The sequence below is a fragment of the Lepidothrix coronata genome, unplaced genomic scaffold, assembly GCF_001604755.1.
Source record: "Lepidothrix coronata isolate B3197 unplaced genomic scaffold, Lepidothrix_coronata-1.0 Scaffold4, whole genome shotgun sequence".
Taxonomy (NCBI): domain Eukaryota; kingdom Metazoa; phylum Chordata; class Aves; order Passeriformes; family Pipridae; genus Lepidothrix; species Lepidothrix coronata.
Window position 1 is genome coordinate 2,595,041 of NW_016690184.1, and position 18,526 is coordinate 2,613,566.

The 18,526-nt window shown below is 35.7% G+C and overlaps 1 protein-coding gene across 10 annotated transcripts in view; it reads left to right on the forward strand.

Moving 5' to 3' along the window:
- ADGRB3 (adhesion G protein-coupled receptor B3) overlaps positions 1–18,526 on the forward strand; it is a 463,874-nt gene that overhangs the window by 162,476 nt on the left and 282,872 nt on the right. The gene's annotated exons all lie outside the window — the stretch shown is intronic.

An 18,526-nucleotide genomic window follows, 5' to 3' on the forward strand; every position in this document is an offset into this window, starting at 1 on the left:
TTAACCCACAAAACCCAAATGTATAACCCAGCACCCTGGGGCATGAACAGAGTGGTGTTCTTTGGGCCCCCTGAGTCCAAAGTAAAGGGAGAGAGGGGAAACCTGTTGGTGAGAGTGCTGTTGCAGTGTGGTCAAAAGTGGTGGTTGCAGTCCAGTCGAGAACGTTGGTCTGCAGTCTGGTTGAGAGCGGTGGTCTGCAGTCTTCCTCTGGATCCCACGAGTGGTTGAAAAAGTCCCAAGACTCCAAGATTATATATATTATATAATTCAGGCAGGAATGCTCAGTACCTCCCTCAGGGCGGGGGTTCCTCAATTGGCTGAGGACAAAAACACCCTCCTATCTGGCAGTCCTCTTAACACCTGGTTTGTAGCCTGATGAGTCAGGCTGCTCTGGGCAGAGTGTGTTAATAGTCTATTGACAACAGTTTCTGGGAAATGGCATGGAAGGCTATAGAATACACAGTTTTGGGTTACACCCATCCAGTGATGAACTCAGCCCAGCTGTTCTAACTAGGACATGCTCCCATTAGATTGTTCCCTTTTTTTTAGTCATCTCAGTACAATGATCTTGACTGAGGCAGGTTGAGTCTGGGTAACAGAAAAGAGAAGCTTGGAGCTGTCAATCCAACCAACTGCATTTAAATAGCCTATGTGTGGCAAGGTGACTACAAATTTAATATGAAATTATTTGCATTTCTCTTGGTGTTTCAAAATTATCATCATTGAGCACCCTTTATAGCTCCTTGTCTGCTTCATAAGAACTTCTTGTTCTCCATTTTTGTTATCTTATTTTTTTTGCTCTATACCAACAGAGGAGGAAATACTCTGAAAATTAAGTACTTCCCATCTGAGTTGTGCTTGTATCACATAGGTTACTGATGACTGTATGTATATGCTTCAGTATGTTTATTTTCTAGTTATTGGGCAGCCGAAAGGATATTTACACTTCTGTCTAACTTTTCTCTGCAGATTGGTTTTCTATTTTGGTCTATTTTTGATCTACATTATTCTTTCAAATTTTCTTTGTAGCGTACGAAGGAATTATCTAGATTAACTAAGCAGTATGGTTTAGTATGCATACAAATTAATAAAATAAATTAAAATGTGCTGTAGATACAGGATGTGTTGACAGTAGTGGAAACCTAGGGTTCTCTAAATGTATGGCTTTATGTTTATTGAAAGTATACAAGAACAATTTGTTGTTGCTGAGGTCTATATGTTGTTTGCTAAACACAAGTGTGGAACCTTCCTTTGCTTTTCTGAAGCCTAATGAAGTTAAGTGGGCAAGAAACCTTCAGCTCCTTTTTCAGGAAGGAGGTTACAGAAAGCATTTGTTGAAATGGAACTGACAGACCAAGAATCAATTTTGCCTTAATGTCTAATGAGGATGTGTCCTCAGTCTTTTTATAGATTGCTAGATGCGAAATATTTGTCATTAAAAATTACACCGAAAATGCTACCACTGTTAGTTTAATGTTTCTGTTGGAAGTAGTAACTTGGGTCAGAACTGTATTTCATGGATTCTAGCATGGGAGACTTTAATTGTATGTACATATGAAGTAAAAACAATGTACTTTCATTCCTTCTCTTTGTATCGTATTGATACTGAACATCACCTCTCTTTTTACATGATGGAAGTAGTTAGTAAATATACAATTGGACCTCCTGCATTTAATGCTGCAGTACAGTGACATTTCCCATTCTTTTCAGACAGCCTGTGCATTCCAACTAGCTAATTTCTTACATTTTGTCAGTCTTCTAACAGAAATACAATAGTTTGTACTGTTTAACACGCTGTGCTAACTTAAATATTCATATTTTCTATAATCATCCCTACCTAAAGTAATTTTGGTATTTTTCACAAGTTTTTAATTTGGTATAAAACATTATTTCAGCCCTATACTTTATTCTAATCCTGACTTATGTCTTACCAATTGTACTTTCTAAAAGACCTTCAATTAAAAAAAGAAACCTTCAAAGCAGAATGCAAAATATGTAAGTAATGAAATACCACAACCTTGGCACTGATGTTAGAGAAAATGTCTAAAAAAATATGACAAAAAAAAGGAATTTTATATTACTCCTTTTTTTTCAAATTTTCCATAGTTTGCCAATGAAGGTTTCATAACCCAAAGTGTCTATCTGCACACGTTTCTGAAACACAATACATATTTCCCAAGAAAAAAGTAGAAATAACTGTTTTACTTTGGAGTTTCTAATACTACTTTCTATGCAAGAATCGAGCTAATGCCATTCAACAAACAGAATATGAGATGCAAAACTTTTCTTTTTGCAGTTATCCATCAGGAGTTATTTTACATGCTGCTGATAAATACATACATTAAAGTTAAATGAAACACTTGACCCACCAGCAGATCTTAAAGCATTACAATTAACAGTGAGTGGGTTTCCCCAGTGTTCAGTATAAAGTTTGAGTCTTTTCAGTGTTTTATAAAGAGTAAATATAAAGCCACAGCTGACCAAATCAGGTAATTCGAAGGATGGAGCAATCCTTCTGAATGACTACAGTATGTTGTTGCACTTCATTTCACTAATCTAACCCCCTGCTTTTAAATGTGCCTGAGAATTTAGAGAGATTAATGGCTTACTAGAAAGATATAGATAAATTAATGTGAATACAGTGTGATGCTGGTACATGAAGGGGGAGAAACAGATTTTAGGTGTACAGACAGGAAGTCAGGGGACTGACAGAGAGTCTAAGCTGGAGGTTGAGAGGTATTTTCATGGCCACGAGTTGTACCAAGAAAAATTGTGTATGGCTCAGAGTCTCTTGTGAAAGAAACCAGGCAACTGGAGAGGACGCAGAGAAAAGCCTCTGAAATTAAGTACTTATAGAAGGCTATAACAGTAAAGAAAAAAGCAAATATCAATGGGTGGGAAAGTAAAGCTGAGAAATTCAAATATAAAATTAGGGTCTTCCAATTAGTAATTTACAGTGCCAGGGTTGACTGAGCAACAATTTTCTAATGAAACAATCACATGAATACATTTATGAAAAGGAAAGATTTCTAAATTACACAAACAAATCTCAAACACTACCACTGGGATAATTGACTTCTAAAAGAATAAATAATAAATATGTAAGTAGAAGGAAACAAACCTCCTCTCATTTTTTAGGAAAAAAATAACCAAAAGACTGCATTTAAAAAAAGTAAATCTCTATTTGTCTTTCTTTTTCTGAGGTCCAGCTTTTCTGTCATGTGCCATATTTCTAAACTAATATTCCCTCGTGTTTGTTGGCTTATAGCAAACAGCACTGAGCAACTTTATGTTTTGTCCTTCCTAATACCCCAAGGCCATTGCAGTGGCAGCTTTCTGCAGATGTTAGCATCACTGGAGGAAGGCCTGTTTGTTGTCCTGGTGCAGGTGCTGTTTAGGCACCTTTGACAGCCAAACTGACTGTCAAGAGAAGTGAGGACCTTGCTCCCATTTTCACAGTCAGATCTACATTCGTGACTTTAGTCCTCTTGGTCCAAATGACCATACTTATTCATAAGGGAGAGAGTTCTCCTGCCAAGCTTGGGCAGTCTTGCTGTCTCCAGGTGAAGACCACTGGATTCACCAGGCTCTCTGTAAGCAGGAGTACAAGCCCCTGTTCACGGTTTGCGGACTCAGGGGTTGAAGAAGAGGTCCTATTATTGTTCTACAGTGACACACACAGATCTCCAGAACCTTGCTGTGTCACGATTGATCAGACTTCGAATAAAATATCTACTACTGGCTCTCTAACAAGCACCCCACAGGCCTCATCTGTCACTGGTTATTTATATCAAAGTGACCTCAGAATGATGTACAAGCAGAAGATGCTTAGGGAACATGATATTGATGATCAAAGAAAATGTCCTACCACGCTGTCAGTGGCCTCGGAACAAGCTCCTTGAGGGCAGCCTGGTTCTTGGCCATCAGTCTCCCCACGCAGAGCACCACGGGATCACAGGCCAGCTCTCTGCCCAAGTCACCAAAGGAAACATTAGCAGTGGAGACAAACACACACTATTCACCCCTTCCATTATAAAACCATTCCAAAAACAGTATTCAGAGAGATCCCATTGGAACAGTTAAGAAGATGCAGAGCATCTGGTTAGGAGCAAAAATGGAAAAGCCAAATTGTTGTTCTGCTGTGGACCAGGTCAGAAAAAATATTCTATATTTAATTTAATAGGCTTTATTCTTTAATTAACAAGTTGAGTGATCATGCTTTATAGTCTAATAGCTAAGGTTTCATGTGGGATCAAAAATGCATCTGTCTGCTTTTAGTTCATTGCAGTAGTTTTGAGCAGTAGCAGAATATTTATGAACTCCTACAAACCCTACCATCAGTTGTAACTCCTTTTCTCTAATAAAAACTGCAGCTGACAAGCATCATCATCAATAGATTGGACATGATAAAAATTCACAGCCATGAAGCAGTATGCTAAGTCTGAAGCTGCATAAGATGACTGGTTTTAGGTACTTGCTTTCCCGGTGGCTCAGTTTATTCATCCTCAGCATGTGTAAAAGTTACCAGCAATTTTTCCATTAGTGCATAAATATATGGAGTAGGACATATGAAGAAATACCTGTGTTTCAAAGATTCTTAACTACTATTTAATATTTGGTATAAATTTAGAATTGTTAATTTCTTGACAACCTTAGAGGGTGGGATGAACAGGGTTTGAGGCTGCTTATTGTTTGGCTATTGTCTTTAACATTTTATGTCCATACATACTCAGTGTAATTATGATTCTTGGATTACATCCCACATAATTATGATTCTTTTATTTCTTTTTTTCACTAGGTAAAGTTGCTATTATTTTTATTATGAAGAATTCTGATGTAGGAAATAATAATTTACTTTTAAGGTAAATCCTAGTACACTTGAATAGATGAAATAAGGTTTTTCTAATTTCTATTTTGCCAGTTTCTGGAATAACTGATTTTTTGCTTCCTGACAAAAACAAAAATATTTGGGACTGACTTAAATGTGTAACTCAGAAAGGGCTTTTGTTTTATTTTCAGTTGTTTGGGGTTTTTTAATTAAAATTCAAATTAAAATTGTAAATATAATACAAATGAAGGAAATAAAGCTATTCCAACTTTTTGGAAATGCTATTCTTCTGCCTTTTTCCTTTCTTCTCTTTTGTCTGAGACTCTTAGCTTAGATTAACCAGAAAGTCTGCCCTTGAAACAGCCTTTTTACAAAACAAGCTCTTTATATGAAAGATACCACTTATGGCCTACTGGAATGTCCTCTACTATTAGTACAGTATGTCCTGAATTAGATGTAATGTTTATCTGTTCATTTGCTGAATAGTATTGCAGTAAACCAATTAATAACCTGCAATTGTTTGTGACACTTTTGTTCTAATAGAAGTTATTTAGCTTAGAGATAATAGTAAATAGTGAAGTAAATAAAATTAAATGTATGTATTTATATATATAAAAAACATACTAAAATTTTAGTTAAAAGCAGAGCAATTAAAAAACAGTACCACTTAGCTTATATACCTTGAGGATGCTCTGAATTAAGTTCATATAATGGCAATGAAAACAGAAGCCCTGATGATTAAGTTATCCTCTGTCTTCCTCAACCTCATAATCTTCCTGTGGTGAGCAGAGCCAGACTGACCCTGATCAGACATGTGTGCATACATGATTTCTGTGCTTCTGGAGAGACATGCTTTCTTTTTCTTTCCCCCCTCTCCTCCTTTTCCCCCATTTTTCTGCTTGGCTGATATTATTTTTTAGGTATTATTTAGTTAATCATAGGGCCTCTACTTTTTCCTGATGCCCTGAAGCCTGCAGAAATCTCCACATCAAATTCTGTGTCCTTCAAGTAACTGTCTACTTTCAGGTTTTCCAAGACCTGTGAGAGGATATACTCCTTGCAGAGGTAAGGAGAGGAACCAAAAGGAACTCTCCCAACAATTTCTACCTTAAAGGAATGGAGTTCATGCAGACTCTTTACAGCTTGGTCATAAACACTCTCCAGATCCTCAGTTTATAAGTCTTTTAATTCAGAATCCCTAATCTGTGTTTTGACTCCCAGAGTTAAAAAGTTAAATGACCACAGAAATATTGCACCTCTCCAGCTATTACTCCAAATTCTGAATTTACAGCTAGCTTGTGAAACTGGTGTGGGACTTAAAATTTGCTTCAACTGAAAGTACCAGCTAAGGGATTTATCTTTCCTTACACAAAGAAAGAGTTATCTCTAGGGTGAGGGTTTGAGTTGTTCTTTTTTTTACATTTTACTTATATGCTTTGAATAGCACCTTCTTTTCAGACTAATATTTGTGTACTTCTCGATTGCTACAGGCATTTGTTCAGATGAGCACTAGTTGTCCAGCAATCGCACTGCACAAGTGTTTTACTGTTTTTAATGAATTCTTGCTTTTTTAGCGAACTGCCCAGGCCCTGCCACAGGAACCTTAAAAAGGTGTAGTGGCAGATATTCCTAACTTCAGTTTAGTATATATCGAGTGAATACAACCATAACATTTTAAGCCAATAACAGTGAAGGGCCTTGGGATAGTAAGAGAACGACAGAAGACATTGTCCCAACTGGCACTTTTCCTCCTGCATTATTGTACTGTGTCATTTTTAATACTGGGAATAGTTTATTGTCATTACCTTTTAAAAGACTGCCACTTAGAGGCAAATCCAAGCTGACCTCATCATGAATAAGGATTTAGTGAAATCACTCTTTAACTAGCTGCAATTGTTCTATAATCTAAAGCATTAAATAGTATGAATATGCATAAGAATCCACATGGACTAACAGATAGGTCTGTTAGTCCTGTGTACTGCTCAAAGCCAGAGGAGTTAATCCATCTGGAGCCAGTTCTGCTCACACAGCAGTTATACACACATTTAATTCCGTTATTTCATGACTTGTGATTTACACTGGTGGAGATCATAGTATTGTCATTTACAAGTGATGTTACTCTGATGTATTAAAACAACAGCACGAGGCAGAATGGAACTTGTCTAGTCTTTTGATAGTGGAAAATAATTGAAAGGTACCATAAAGTGATAAAAATTATATATTTTCTAACCATGATTACCAATATAGGGAGTTGTATATTAGCATTGATTACTTATTTTTTGACAGAATCTGTTACATAAAAAATTGCTTCTTCATGTCTTTTTGGAACTTGTACTGATTTTTTTAAAAAGTATAAATTTAAAAATATAAATTACATGAAAGTACAAAATGGGAACATCTGTTTTATGGTCTAAACTCTATACATGTGCTGTCATATGGCACCAAGCCCTTTTCCCAGAGGTAGACCTTGTGCACCCAGACTATTCTTTGGAAATGTTTTACATATGTTAGCATGTGAGCATTTTTATAACCACGTCTTGCATCAATGGGTTCTGCAGTTACCCTGGGAAATAAACTGCTCTGACTGTAGATATAACTACCTCAGGGCTCCAGTGTCAGTTCTGGCAGAGAGCACTCCAGTTCAGTCAGGCTTTGCAAACCCACTGCTGCAGTACTTCAGAAATCTTCATTAAAACTAATGGAACGTTACTTTTGTGACCCAGGATTCCTTGAGCAGAGTTTAGTTGAGTTTGCTACTTATATATCATGCAAATAATGATTTTTAAAAAACAAAGATATATTTTCATTTCCTGAAAGTTGTTGCTAAAATTGTAAGATTCTAGTCTTTGAAGAACTTTTATTCTGAGATGTGAATGAAAATGAAGTTGAAGTAACTTTTTTTAAAAAATAAAAACAGAAGATGAAACTTAAATATATCTTAGAAAATGCAAAAATTATTCCACAGGTTCAATACTGAATGAGCAGTGTGCATTAGGTCTAAAGCTAGGATTTTTTTTTTTCTGGTCTTCTGAGAACTGATACCTTGTGAGCTCCAACATTAGCTTTTCAGAGTACTTAAAATGCTCTTGATTACTAGATTGAAGCAAATAGTACATGTTTTATGACTTTCGTGGTCAGCATAGTGGTTTTTTTTCTGAGTTTTTTGAATTTATAATCTCCTTTGCCTTATTATGTTTTTGAAGTTATCTGTTAATCACTTAACTGAATGTGAAATATGTCTAATTTGTTCATTATGGTAGTAGTGTTGGAGCCATGGTCATCTAAGTATATACATATAGTTCAGATTATGATTGCTGATTGGACAATCAGAGTATGCTATTAAGTCTCTAGTGAGCATAATTTAATTTACTGATTCAGAATTTGTTCTGATGTAAATATTCCATTATACATGCCTACAGTAGAATTCTTTCAGGTAACTAACTAACTGGGATATTTTCAGAAAGCCAACACAAAAGAGACAAAAGCCTAATTTGAGGCACATTCAATTTTTCGTCTGAAAATAGATTTGTATAAAATCTATTTTCGTAGCTATTTTACTGAGCTCCCTAGTGAACCCATTCTTTTCCAACCCTTTCTAGACAGCAGAGTAAGGCATTTGGAGAGATTTGAAGGTTATCTGCGGGCAGATGTGCAAGTAGCACTGTAGATGATTCAAAAAAGGTTCATCGTTAGAAGCAACATGATGAGATTCAAGTCCTAAGCCTCTCTTAGAGAGCCATAATACATATCCCAGTTGTAGGTCTGTAGCTGCTAAGAGAAAGTCTCTTTGCACTAAGCAAAACACGACTAACTAAAGACGTAGATATTAGTTAGGTAGATATTAGTTTATGTATGTCTATAAGCAATAAGTAATTCTGAGAATATGTTTATATGTTACAGAGTTCTCAGCCTAAATGAGTATCATAAACTCTCTAGCTCTAAGTAGAGAACTAAACACCTTCGCTGAAAAATCACTGCTTGCAACCTCCAGACATTCATATATGTTGACTATTGGCATAATTTCTCCAAACGATGCACCATGTGAGCTAAGACAGCTTTTAGGTTGCCACATTTCTTATTATGCTGACAGGCTGAAATGAATTACATGAGCTGTATCCTGTGTAGCCACCATGGAGTAGACACTTTTCAATGATTCTTTTTATTGACATCTGTAGGGGAAACAGCCACAATTCGCTGGAGAGTACACTTCCATTAATCATTGTGGAGGTCAAAAGGTACAGATTTTTGCAGTAATATTTGCAGAACATGCATGAGAATTTTAAGTGATTCAAGTGTCTGACATCATGTAGGAATGTAGAAACAATGAGGATACTAAAATCAGTTGGTTTGATGCTTATTGATGAAAGACAAGCATGCTCTTCCACCTCTGAGGATGTACTGCTTCAATAGTGTCATCCTCATAATTCTTCCTAATATGAACATCAATGTTGTGTTGACTCGATTATGTTTTGTTACTTTCTAATTCAATCAGTGAAGTAGGCCAGGAGGTAGTTTGCTGTCTAGAGTAGAAATCTGTCACAACTGAAAACCAGCATTTTTTAAAGTTTAAAAAAATATATATGTTGCAAAAAACACGACACACATACTGATGGCTGTGAAAGTAATTATGTATTTGGTAGACCTGTAGAGCCCAATTATCAGTCTCACTAATTCTAATGGATTCATTTTCTCAGTCCAGTAAAGTGCTGTTCTTTCTGTGTTAAGAGTAGTACACCACAATCAGATAGATTATGCCCATCAAATACATCTGCTCTTAGGTCAAATTTTCTGCCCCCTTTTTTTTTTCTTTTAATATATTTGTTTTATATTTTGGCACTGGGTATTTGACCTGGTGTTAAGTAGGCAGGAAATCTTGCACCTCTGTTATTCTTTAATGCAGGCTTCAGGGTGAACTTCCCCAAGAGGTGTTTGTCAAATTATGCTTTGTTTAACTCAAATCTGCAGCTGAACAGAGGCATTGCATGAGCAACACCTGTGAAATAAGCAAACTACATGGTACTCTCTGACACTATGGGCCGTAGAAGTAGGAATGATGTGTCAGCAGATGCACTCAGATACTTTTTCCTAGTGTGGATTATGCAAGGAAAGTGAAGGAGAACATTGTTTTCTTAGCCTCAGTGAGATATTTGATATCTTAAAAATTCAGAATTTCAGAGACCTAGAAAAGTATGCTTTTACTAAAGCCAGCAAAAACATGTAATGTATTTTCAGATGATCTAGGTCCAAGTGATTTTCCTTCATAGTTTTTAGTTAAATCTCTTACGTGCTTTCCTGCTTAAAATCCTGTGCATGCATTTCTGAAGGAAGGATTTAGTTTTAGTTCAGGATTTAGTTTTAGTTATTTAGCATTGGAACAGGCTCTCCAGGGAAGTGGTGGAGTCACGATCCATGAAAGCATTCAAAAAACATGTGAATATGGTACTTGACATGGTTTAGTAGTGAACATGCTAGTGGTGCTACATTGATGGTTGGACTTGGTGATCTTAGAGGTCTTTTCCAACCTTAACAATTCTGTGATTGTATGATTGTGAAAATTTGCTCTGAGGTTTAAATTTTGAATCACTGATTTTCTTCTCATTTATTTTGTGTTTTCTCATTAAGGTTATTCTGTTGACTAGAGAAGAGTTATTTATGGGTCTTATTTGTTAAGGCCATAGGTGTCACTATAGGAGTTTAGAGAGAACTTATCTCACCATAAGAGACCTTTTAAGAGGTTCCAGGTCCATTTTGGAAACCATTGCAACACCCTCCTGTCAGGGGGCTGTGCCATACGCACATCTCCCACGCTGAACTGGATGGAATAATATGTTTGAAATTGCATGTGTGTGATCATTAACCTGCAAGGGACAGTTAGCAAGGGCTACGTCCCCTTGTGAACTGGATAGCTAAACCTTCTAGCTCATAGCAGAGCTGTGGTTTTGGAAAACACCTTCTAGGCTGCATTCTCAGCTGACGAAATTTGGTCTGGCTGGTTGGAACCAGACCAGCTTAAAGCAGACAAGGCTCTTCTCCTTTACTTTTATCCTTCTCTTCTCTACATAAAATTTAGCAGCCACCCATAATGTCTGTGTACAAAACAGCCAGCTTTATGGTACCACAGACGATAAAAATGTAATGTGCAAAATTCACATCCAGTGACACTTCCTCCATTTTTTATTATTCTTTCATAAAAACAATTTAGGAGACTTAAACAAGGACAAGAAAATGCTCTTAAAAAGGCATGCAATATCATTTAGCTTCACCTAGAAACTTTACCATTCTAAAAAAAGCCCACACTCAGTTTAACTGGTTTTAGCAAGTACCTGTTTGCAGTACCTGTTATTTAAAATATTGATTCTTGTTCCTTCTCTTCATACAGCTTTAGAATCTTTCACAGACTGTAAGCTTCCCTGTCATAAATTCATAGATAATTCATCTCATATTTTAATGAATGCTGCTATCATTTAGAAAAGATTAGGCAACCGTCTGCAAAAATGTTGGCTGTAAGTAGTTACAGGGCAAGGAAATAGTCTAGATGTCCTTGTGAGTCCTACTTTCTACAATTACCTTTACTTATTTTTCAGTCTTTCTAGAGCAGAAAAGAGAGAGAAAGAGTTATTGAATTCAAGAATAGCTTAGAAAATTACCATTTATCCTCACTCCTCATCTCTTCAGTTTTAAATGTCTAGAACAATAAAGAGGCATATACTAGCCTGTGTGTAATAACTAGGTAGCTTACTGCAGTGTTCAGTAAAAAGAAATTGTTCATATAAAAATTATGCCATTCCGAAATAACTCCTGCACTGGCTAACCATGTCAATAATTCAATTAATTAAATATACGACAAAAGCAAAATACTTAATGCAGAAGTAAAATAGTACAAAATATAAAGAAGCAATGAAGATTCCAAAGTATTATTATGATACCATGATTTAAATTTTTAAAGTCTACACATGAATAAGTTATTATAGTAGAAACATTAAAATTATGAGAATGCTACAGGAAAATGCATTAAAAATCTTTCATTTAAAAAAGGCAAAAATAGATGAAGGTAATCCCCTGTGTTTTTGCTCTTTAATATGTTATTACATCCATGAATCTTTTGAGAGAACAATAAGGAATATGAGAGAATAATATACTTCTAGATTTATGGGATTTAAATGTTAAAATTGATAATGTAAAGTGCTTTTATCAGTTTTGTTTCTTTTGTTTGAATACAACCATTTTGGGATGGATTACTAGGGAAATATTTGAATGGGAAAAATGTGAACTACAGAGCATCTTCTGCCTCCCTGGCCGTGATAATTACAAATATGCCAGATTTAGTAGATATAAAAAAGGGTAAAGCTGTAGTTTGAGGTTTCATTCACCCCTCCTTTTGCTCTTTGCTTACTTATAATTCTACAAAGCACATGTGAAAACACACTACCTGCTGTGGTGGCATTTGACATTCATTTTGAACAGGTATGAGTCACTTCACTAGATTTTTATGCTCAGTTTCTTCTGCATAGGTATAAGATAGTGAGCAATTGGGACCAGGAAGACAAGTAATAGAGTTCACACAGTTTTAAAATTCTGTGCATATTGAAAGTGAATAAATATTACATCTTTACGATATTCTTCACTGACCAAATCTGTAGCCATAAATTAACAGGTTCATATCCCACTGAAGATAATGGCTGGCCAAGAGAGTCACTGCAGAGATGCACAGAGAGATTCAGATTGCATTGCCATGAGAAAGTCTGGCTCCTCAGGATTTGTACTATCATTTATGTTTTAATTCAGTAATACTTCATTTCTTATGTCATTAAAAATACCAACAAGTAATATTAATCCAAAATTATGTCCTAGGAGCAAATGGGTCTCCCTAGAGACAAATATAAACTAATTACCTTTGTACAATATGTTGACTGTTGAAAATGCATAATTATTTTCCCTAATTTTTTGAAAGATGAAAGAGTGCATTCATATATGTATTAGAATATCTCTGTGTGTGAAAGGAAATTTTGTATCTAATTTCCTACAAATGCTAACCTATCCTTTTTCTTTTACTTGATAAAATGCAAAAATATATTATAATTAAAAAAATATACTTTTTTAGTAGAAATGATTTTGCCTTTCATATTTCCACTGCTATAAAATCCTCTCCATATTTTCATGGGTAATGGGATATCTTTCTCACTGTGTTCATGAATACGGCTCAGTTCAGATTTTAATTCTCCCTAGTGAAAGAAATTATTCCATTCAGTTTGAAACTGGTAAAAGCTCTTCTATACTGTTTTGAAGAGTCAAAAGAGGACTTTTTATGGGACCAGGATCTATGTAGGAAGTAGGCAAAGGCTGTTTTCAGAATGTTTTCCACATTCACTAAGAAGAGGTTCCCATGGAAATCTAATTCAGCTAATAGTTATGTTACCCTTCTGGCAACTTGCCTGCCTGGTGAGGAAATATCATTTTAAGGGGTTCCCATAGAAAGCTATAGCTTAAATCTTTACTGCAGAGTGATGGTATTCATTGATACCCTGAAGCTCTGTGTCCTGCCAATGCAGCATTAGAGAACAAGTGCTTCCTTGTGGGGCCTGGGTACCCTTCTACAGTGAAGCAGTGCTGGAGACAGGGAAGGGAGTGCTCCTGGGAAATTCTTTTCTTCTGTCATAGGGCTTACTGTAAGGGAAAAAAAAGCAACTGTAGCTTGTGTTTTGTTTGGTTTGAGTGTTTTGTTGGGTTTTTATTTATCTCCAGTTCTACAAAAAGAAGAAATAAAAAAACACAACAAAAAAACAAACCGCAACAAAAATAACAACAACAAGAAAACACCAAAACCCCCTCAGTCCTTTGAATGTAATGATTTTTTTTTTATTTTTATATATAGGAGAGATAATTTTATGGTGAAAATGAAACAATGAAACAGAAAGTCACGGTTTCTCAAATCAATGCAAAATTGTGCTTCTAAGTCAACACACATTCTGCCATCTAGTGCCCAGAAGAAATTGTACTGACCAGTTGCCAATGTGATGAGAAATCCCAAGTACTGCTACTGCTGCAGATCTTTGTGGGAGAACCTGTAGAAGGGGCTACAAAAAAATTAGATGTGCAGAAAACTTCTGCAAGCTCCTGGAAGTAAAAAATGATCAGATCTACTGAAATTATTTAATAGGTCAATCAAAAAATTAAACAAACTGATTCTTTCTATATTTCCATAGTCTTCTTTCTTCTTTCCCCCTCTGCACCCCCTTCACCTGGGACTTACATCATCATTTTGCATAATTTCTGGGAAAAACATTGGTGTGTTGGCACAGAGAGCATGCCATACTACTGCATGTGAGACAGTTTGCATTAATGCACATTCTGGCTGCAAGACCTTTAATATTCATTCTGTAGTCAAGAGTAATTGAAAACACTCATTTGGCTATTTACAGTTCAGGAGTGGGTAGGATAGTATGAAGCACACTGCTGGAGAGCTGTGGGTGAGAGAAGAAAATGACAGTTACTTTGGGGAATCTATTGGTTTTTCTTGCTTTTAAGGTTCTGAAAAGCCTTCAGGGAGCTGCTCACCGTCTCACCTTCCAGAAGATTCCGTACAAGCTGACGATACTCAGCAACTCTCAGAGGTTCCTTGACATTGTACATGTCCTAAAGGGATAAACCTAGAAGTCTCAGAATCACTTTTTTTTTTTTTTAGTTCAAAAGTTCATTCATGTTGTCATCACCAACTGATGCTGAAAAAGGCTTTTTTTTTTTATTAACTTAGTGTGTTCTGCACCATAAATAGCACAAAATAGCACATAGTAGGTGGTACACCATAACCAGATCAATGCATTTACACTTGAAGTTCCCATGAAATGTGACAAAAAAAAAAATAACCATAAAAGCCAAACCAGCATGGTTTATAATGTTATCTGATGACTAGGCTATATTTGTAGCAATACATATATATATGTTAAAAATATTATAAATCAGCCTAGGATTTGTTTGATCTGTTTGACACGTACCTTAACTTTAATGATTATCTAGTTGTCCAAAAGCAAAGACTAGTTCTACTACTTGATGAGTAGAACCTTGCAAAGCTGATATTTTTCTTTTGTACTGCTCAGTCTTCCTAGTTTGCATTTTTACACTGTTAACAGATTTTCTTTCTTCTTTGTTCCTACAGAGAGCACATGGCACCTCTCTCCTCTCCTAAAAATGTACACCTACACTGGCTGCAAGACTTTAGCTTCTCCTTTTAAAAACTAAAAAGGTTACTCAATAGAAACAAAAAATTCCCATAAAATAACATAAAAATAAAGGTAAAGCCAATGGGACTAGTGATAAGAGTTGTAAATAATACTCAACTGTAAACTCTGGAATTTCAAATTTAATTTTTTTTCAATCCTAGAAGGCATGGAACTATTTTACATGCCTCAGCTCATATGCAAAATGAAATCATAGAATCGTAGAATCATTTAGGTTGGAAAAGACCTCCAAGATCATCAAGCTTTGACTGAACACCACCATGGCAACTAAACCATAGCATTAAGTGCCATGTCCAGTTGTTTTTGAACACTTCCAGGGATGGTGACTCCACCACCTCCCTGGGCAGTCTCTTCCAATGCTTAACCAAATGATACATCACATCCATATTAAGATACATGCATTACTAAAATACTTTGAAGTACTGATCCATTGTGTACAGCTGAGGAGAGATAAAATATGCATCTTATTGCAGGAAACTGTTGTACTTCCATAGCCACCAAAGGACCACTGGCAGCAGGATAAATTCTTTTGTCAGATAACTAAACCTCAGGTTTTCTACCCCAAATTTTTGGAATGTGTTACGATTTATTATAAGTCATGGTCTGGTTAAAATGATCCATTCAAGGTTCCCAATAATGCTGGTTTTTATTTACATTTTGAGGTATTTATGAGTTTTACCTTCATGCTGTTGGATTATAGCATTAACAATGTAGTAAAAAGTATTAAAACTCTTTCATGTTTTCAGAGTCATGTTTTAAGAGTCATACTGGTGATTTCTGAATTAGGCCATGTACGTGATTGTTGCTGAAAGGATTTGTTGTCTCGTTTTATTTAACAAAACAACATAGAATCGTAGAATCATAGATTCAGCCAGGTTGGAAAGGACCTCCGAGATCATCAAGTCCAACCCTTGATCCGCTACCACCATGGTTACTATACTGTGGCACTAAGTGCCACGTCCAGTCTCATTTTAAAAACCTCCAGGGACAGAGAATCCACCACCTCCCTGGGCAGCCCATTCCAATGCCTGATTACCCTCCCTGTGAAAAATTTCTTCATAACATGGTTAATATCAATGTTTGAGGTAAAAGCAGAGAAGAACTGTCCTGCACCCAAAGAAAATTTAGGACAGGTATCACAAAAGAAATTCCCTTCAGAATCTGATGTCTACAAAAATACCTTCTGGGTTAGAAAACTTATTTTCAGCAGCAAGAACTAGGTAAGAAGAGTGAGAATGAGAAAAATTCCTTTACTCAGAATGTCAATTCATATATCCAATCTTATATCCCAGACATCAGGACTTGAATTATACTGACTTGACCTTACAGGACACCTCTATACCAGATACTGCCTAGATTAAGATGGTTCTTATCACCTTTCCCACACAAATGGGCCCTTGATATTAGTGTGCCATTTAGTCATACTCTATGCTGACTTGGGTTAAAAAGCTGTCCCTGCCCAGAAAGCATTTAAATACTTCTGCTCTGTGAAGTATTGACAGAAAACAAATGCATAATGGGTTCATCTTCTACATTCATTACCTAGGATCTGAAAATGGAGGAAAGTTTTATTTTAGTGTTTTTAGTATTTATTGTAAACTGTGGCAGTCACTTAAGAAAGATATTGTATTTTAAAATGCTTCATAAAAATGCATTACTGTTAAGATTCTTTGATTAAACATTTTTGAGACCATCGTTTGTACTTATACACAGACAGTGGACATTTCTGATCCCATTACAAAAATGTACTTAATCCTTTTTTAAATTTCTTACACGGGCGGCATTTTAATGAGGCCTCACCCACGCCAGTACACTGCATTTCCTGGTACCACTTTTGTTCTCATGCAGTCTTTGGTTAAATACTTCAGCTGAGTATGAAAATGAGAGCATTGCATAAGTCTGGTTCCATTTTCTGACAAACCTTATACAGACATATTTTTAACTTTGTAATGAAACATTTATCTTTAATATATACTTACTATACGAATGCTTAATATATCAAAGGGAGATTAGCTGAAAAGTGCATCTCAAAGACCATCGGCAATTGTTGAAATGAATTGAATGCGTAAATTAAAAATGTGTTGTTGCTAAGTGGAAAAATTAAAAAATCGAAGCATGATTATCACGCTTGTTGGTATTTGTGAGTAACTCCATTGTTGTGAATGGAGCTACACTGGGTATAATCCAGAACCCAGAAAACTGATCTCCCTGACTTCCCTTTGCCTCTTCACCAGTGGTCTCTGTCCTGCAGGACACTGCATGTGCCTGCACCCAGCACGAGATGCTGCAGGACTGGGACTGGAACGTTTACCACCTCCCTGTATGCCTCTGGAAAGCCTTCCTCTAGCAAAGGTCTCCCATTATTGCACTCTGTAATTTTAAAAGTAGAACTAAGTCTTCTGCAAGAATGGTGCCGTATCCTCTAAATTGCCTGATGAGCAGAGATCATGGAGGCAGCAAACTCAGAGTAAACATGCCTTGCTGCAATAGTCTCATTGGGGGAAAAGCTATGTAAAGTCTCTTGCCATTACCATGTTATTAAGTATGGTTTAAATGTGTCATTTGTACTGCACGTTGTAAAAATTGTAAAAATATTCTAATCATAATTTGCATTAGAGTATCGATTGTAAAACTTTCATTATAGTAAGAAATTTCACACAGAATAAAAAGATATCTTAAATCAGAGGAGCTGTAGAAGAAACGTATTTTGTAAAAATCTATTCATAAAACTTTTAAAAGAGATGTATTTTGTAAAAATCTATTCATAAAATTTTCAGCCCACATGTATGTATACACATATATATGCATGTGTGTATATATATAAAATTTAATTATCTTTTATATTTATTTCTGGGATGTATTAAAAATGATGAATGTTTAATCCTCAAAATATATTTTATTAACTAGATTTTCAAATATTCTGTTTAGAATGAAAATTGCTTTGCTGTTCTCAAATTAATAATTAAATTTATATTTTAAGTGGTGCAATTAATGAATATTTACAAAAAGAAACACTAATTTGGAAAAATACATAAATAATTTACTGGAAAAGAAAAAACTTCTTTCTGCTGATCGACCCCTTAAAAATCAGCTTACCTTTTATTGTTTCTTTACTCTAAATAGAAAATTAAATATGTTTAATGATTTATCAAAGCAATGTGTTTGCAAATAATATTTATTAGTAACATTTACATCTTATATAGTGTTTTGCATCTTTTGAGGCAGAACGGTAAGTTTTATCTTCATGCCTTTACAAACTGGGGAGAATTTTGAATTTTGCATTTGCAAGGTAACCTTCCAACAGAAAGGTATTTCTTAATGTTTATGTTCTTAGTGTTTCAGACACCTTCTGCCTCATCAGAAACCTCATGTGATGGTAGTTGAAGTACTTTCAATGTTAACCCACATTTCCCAGCACACGCTTCCTGAATTAGAGTCCCAGCAGAAACAGAATATTTAGCAC